Source organism: Nanorana parkeri, unplaced genomic scaffold, assembly GCF_000935625.1.
Source record: "Nanorana parkeri isolate BGI_ZX_2015 unplaced genomic scaffold, ASM93562v1 scaffold1106, whole genome shotgun sequence".
Taxonomy (NCBI): domain Eukaryota; kingdom Metazoa; phylum Chordata; class Amphibia; order Anura; family Dicroglossidae; genus Nanorana; species Nanorana parkeri.
Window position 1 is genome coordinate 180,544 of NW_017307374.1, and position 5,853 is coordinate 186,396.

Consider the following 5,853-nt stretch of genomic DNA (forward strand, 5'->3'; position numbering starts at 1 on the left):
GCTTGGGGGTGGAGCTACTGGGGTCAGAGGAGTTAGCTGGAAAATGAAGCTTAAAGGAGAACTATGGGGTCAGTGTTTTTCCCCATAGTTCTCCTTAGGGTAACGGGATGACACAAACGAGCGTCCCCCCCGTTACCCTAAGCTCAGTATACCGCGATACTGAGACGCCTCAGCCGGAGCGGATCCCGACTTAGACGATGGGATCCGCCCAGCTGGGTGAGTGACAGCTGGCTCTGCCTATCTAGAGGCAGAGCCAGCTGTACCCGCCCCCTCCCCCGTCCGTTCCGCCAGTCAGATCTGGCAGATCGGAGCGGGGAGAGGGGAATCCAGCCCCTCCCCCTGTCACGGCAGAGAGCCGTGACAGGATCGAGAGGTGAGCGAACCCGATATGTGTTCGCTCACCTCCCGATCTACTGAGCCGACCTGTGACAGTCTCATTGTCACAGGTCGGCTAGAACTATGAGGTGAGTGAAAAGCACTCACCTCATAGTTCTCCTTTAAGAGTGAATTCCTTGCATTGTTACCAATGCAAAGCCTTGGCGCCTTTCTGCTAAGGCCCTCCCACTAAATACTATATATACATGGGAAGAAACTGTCCAATCCTGTGCACAGAAAGGAGCAATGACAATCCGTACATGTGCCTCTTTGTGTTCATATTATCAGCAGTCACCTTCCTCAATGTCATGGTCCCTGCTAGAGTCAATGCACGGAATGCAGCCTGCAGACACCTTATCTCTGTGTGGCTGCTGGCACTTCTTGCTTACCTTGTTCAATGGAATAATCATATCTACAAAGGAAAAACATCTGCGCTAACATATTGTTCTGCTTAACCCTTTGCTGCTCCATGGCTGAGGCAGAACGGGTATCCTGGGGAGGGATTTTGCCTTATTATACCGTATTGCTACCTAACACACAAGAGTGATTTCTCTGTAACGTACGTGTTGTTAAGTAAATGAATCTGTAGGGAGATGCAGTATGATTTCACACAGTTTCATTGTTTATATTGCGCCCAGCGCTGTCTGGAGGCCTACAGTTATTAAAGGTGCATAAACACACAGTCAGTGCTGATTTATTGTTTGTTTGTGTGAGATTCCTTCCATACTCTACATTGTTGGCAGCAGGGATACTGTGTTGCTGTCCATCCAATGTCACATGAGGCTGCATGTGCGAATGAGTATGCAGCAAAATAGGGCGTTCATTTTTAAGGGTTCTGTTCAGGGCCAGACAAGCAGAGCTTGTTGGCCAACACGTGCCAGATAGAGCTTGTCCTTGTTAGCCAACACGTGCCAGATAGAGCTTGTCCTTGTTGGCCAACACATGACTTAGGGCTCCAGACCACTTGCCTCTCTGACTGATGGAGAGTGGAACATGACATACCTATAGGGTTGCCACCCATCCGGGTTTAACCTGAATAGTCCTGTTTTGGAGTCTTGTGTCCAGTTGTACAGCCAGCAGACACCCGGACACAAGACACAAAGTGCTGACACTGGCACTTTCAATTTTCTGACATATGCGGCTGTCTGAACACCCCAGCAAGTGCAATCTCGGGCAGCCACATCTGCCTGGAACTGGATCTTCCTCTGAGCTGGGAGCGTCTGTAAACAGGCACAGGCTGCCCGCACATCGTCTTCTCTACCTCCTTCGGCTTCCTGACACTGCGCTTCCCACCTCTGGACCCCTGGTGAGACATCACAGCCCAGACACCCCACCCGAGAGTCGCATAGCCCACCTGAGAGCTGCATAGCCCATCAGAGAGTTGTACAGCCCACTTGAGGGTCACATAGCCTACCTGAGAGTTGCATAGCCCACCCGAGAGTCAGAGCAACCTATGACCCTGGAGACATCTGGGTGCCAACCCGGAACAACACAGAGTATTTAGCTTCATACTATTTTGTACTGCTGTATAATATATTGCTGGGATTTGTAGTACTCTAAAGAGAGTCTCCTTACTCCCTCCCCTGGCTGTCTCTTCTTGCTGTTTCTCCTGGCTGCCCCTCCTCTATATTCTCCCCCCCAAAAAATGTGCCACCCGCAGCGCTAGAATGTTCAGGTTTTCACTTGAAGAAAAGGTGGCAACCCTACATACCTAACCTATGAAGCTGGTACTCCCAAAACCTGACAACATGACAGCTCTTTCCTCAATGCAACTCCAATGGAAAACATGAAATCTGGGTGATCGTTCTTTGAAACCAGTGTTCTAGGTCAACCACATATGCTGCAAGGTCCACTGCTTTGCATAGACTAGGGGTTGCCAAAATTCATCCCCTATACAAATTCGATCTGCCTCTGGGAGTCATGTCTGTGGCTGTCAGAGTCTTGCAATGCCTCACGGGACTTGTAGTTCCACAACAGCTGGAGTGCCGAGGTTGCCCACCCCTGATCTAAAACCTCCCCTGCTATCCAAAACTAGAAAATGAAGGAACTAGGAATGGCAGAGTTCCGCCAAAACTCTTTACATTGAGTGTATTGCTAGGAAACCAATCTAGCGGCAATGTCTCTTTTTCCACACCACAGCGCGTTCGTGATCCGGGGTTCGGGGTGTGAACAAACTCATTACGAATAATGAAATGTAAATGAAATTGGGGTCTTAATCAGTAAGCAATGCACAGAAGAGCCATTATAATTGTAATAGTGTGAACACATCCTGATTCCTCTTCCCCAACTTTGCTGATGTGTACAGAAATGACTATCTGCCCCTAACCTCCCCCCCACCCCCCCTCCAATCTCATCTAGAATCTATATACAGACTTACACTCCTTAAATTAATGTTTGTTTCTCAACATCTGAATTGATGGCGTCTCCTTCCCCGCTGGGTTAATAATTGCACTTTTCAAGGAAGGTAACCAGCTGCGATGGCGGTTTATTAATTATTATTATTTTTAAGGGGAAAAAGAACACATTTTAAAGAGAATTCTTGTCTAATGGAAAAATGGAATATCACTGTAAAAGAAACTCGTCGCCACTGGGCTCACGCAGGAATCTGAATGTTATTATTAATGATTATAATTAAAACTAAACTCCGGGATAAGCGAATATTGTCTAAATATAAGGTTCATGTGTGTTCTTCTTCAATCCTGGTGAGCTTTGTGTATTTCTTCCAATGTAACACTGTAATAAAGACCGCTCACTGCTGCTCTCTCCTTGTGCGGGGAGACTGGTCTTGTCTCTGCCCCCCCCCCCCTGTAGGGGGGGGGGCTTGCCGTGCCCCTCCCACAGCTCTGCTCTCTTCACAGGCTATGCACAGCACAGTGATGATGTCACCGCTACTTTTGCAACGTAATAACAGGACTTGCAATGGCATTTGGCGCACATTAAGTGAATTCTTCTCCTTTGTGGATGTTGAGGAGAGTATTTAAATGAACGTTTTTGTGCCTGTGGTTCGGCTTGACGCAATTTTGAAAATGAAAGGTGGTTGTTTGTCCCGTTTAGCTTGCCATGGTGTGAGATTTAAGTGCCAGATGTCTACATTCTTCTTAAAGAGGAAGTAAACCTTAAAATGAAAAGATTCCAGCAGGTAGTGTCTGAAAGGGAATTATCGGGGCTGATTTATAAATGTCGCCACTAGATGGAGCCGAGGAGCACATGAATTTATTATGCTCCTTGGCACCATCTTTCGGAGGTAATGATTTGCAAACATTACATAGATACCATTGCTTGCCCTAAAAATGAACTTCTATTTGTTCCCATTTGATCTGCTAAATAGATAATTAAAAGAGTTCTATTATATCTCATTAATGCAAAAAATACCTGTATATCCTGCCTTAAATCCAGCACTGCGTTGTGCAATCTGCAGTGTTATCCCAAACAGTACAATTAGCCCTGCCCTGTTCTTCTGTGTGCAACTAATCCTTTTGTATGGTATTGTATTTTAATTGTACTGCCTCCCCATATGCTGTGCTGCGCATACTGTCGGCGCTATATAAATCCTGTATTATAATAATCTCAACACACTTGACTGACTAGTCACCCTGCAGAAGGAGAGAGAGAGTAGCAGGCACTAGATGGCGCCGGTGAGTATAAAAATTCCTATACTCGCCAGCGCCATCTAGGGGCGCCAGTGCGAATGGCATCCACTTGGCTATATGCTGGCTATAGATGAGCAAAACTTTTATAAATGATCCCGGAAGATTCAAGCAAGAGCTTCATTTATAAAACTTGCATGGCACTAGTGCCCCTAGATAGCACTGTGGAGTATAGGAATATTGTTTTATAAATTAACCCTGCCAGTGTTTAAGGAAGAATACATGTGCCTCTTGTATTTAGACAATAATTCCTCAGCTTTAGTTCAATGGAACAGTTTTTGTTCACAGCAAGCAAGCAGTAGATTCTTTACTCAAAGTAACAATGTGATTTGGTAATGCTGATACTGTGTATGCCCTGCTGATTCATTCTAATGACAGGTCCTCTTTAACATGCACAGCCCATGGCTGTCTGACAAGAAGCGATACTGATTACTGATTACAATAGCTTTTACATATTCATTTCATGTGATTGCTGTATCCTGTCTATTATAATATAGATTATTATATGGATAATAGAGATTAATGAGACAACACAAGTGCAGTCACGATGTACAAAGAGAAGTCTCACGTGGATTCACCTTGCATCAGTGTAAAGTTTTATGTAAAGGTAAAACTTTAAGCTTTAGTGTACGGGTGGGTTAGATCCTGTGTCAAGTTTTATTTCTGCCCTGTGGGGGGATTCACCCTCCCACTTTATCTCTGGTGACCGTTGTCTCTGGTACAGAGAGGAAATGATGATTTTAGAACCAGAGATTGGGGTAAATGTTCCAATGGGGATCGCTGTTCCAATCTCCACTCAGGTATGGGGTGCACCAGGTTTTTTGTTGTTTTATTCCACTAGGGTGAGTTTCTTTATTCCCAGGACATGATATCATTTGATTTGTATATCTATGATGTCATTTCATGTTCTATCTCATGCTGATGTGATTTGTTCCACTAATTGTAGGTTTTTATTTTGCTGATTTTGAGATTTATTTTGCTGACTTCCAGCCCTGATGAAACGTCTGCACACACACCCCTGAAATGTGTTGGCTTCGTCATGAACGTCATGTTTACCATTAGGAAATCTTTTTTAATGACTGTTTACCTACAAGTGCCATCCATCTCTTTTTGAATCCTTCTCTACTTAAAGCAGAACTCAAAAGTGTTCTTAACCCTTGCAGTGGGGCTACCCCCACACTTCATGGGTTAAGTGCTCATTTTTGTCTAGGTTCAAAAATTAAAAAAGTTATACTCACCCGATCCTCTGAAAAGTCATGGACCGAGAGCCCAAAAGTGTCAGGAGTGAGAGGAGGGGACCCGGTAGCATACCTTATTCCGCCGGGCTAACGTCCCCCTCCTCTCTCTGCCAGCGTCCATCACCAAGATGGCCACCGTCAGTTATCACCAAGATGACCACACATGCACGATGACGTCACGGCAGGGTATCACCTGGTATCCGCTTCGCATGACACCCGGCCTTGGGATGCCCATGAGTCGAGCCCACCTTAGAGCACCTATAGTTTTTCCAAAACAATACAGACTAATGATTTTAGGACAGTGGTGGAGCGCCAGGGCCCGGTCCTAGCTGCAACCGCTGTGACCCCGGTAGTTCTGCCACTGACTCCAAGCTGTAGAGGGACTATACAGTTACATCATACAGCAATGCAGAATGGCATTGACTATAGAGCACTACAAATCCCAGCAATACGTAATATAGCAATGCAGAATAATACCGTCAGCTATGGAGGAATACAAATCTCTGAAGTCAGATAACATGGTACCATGGCTGGGATGAGAAGGAATGCTCTGCAGTCATATAACATATATTTAGTTATAGTTATATATATAT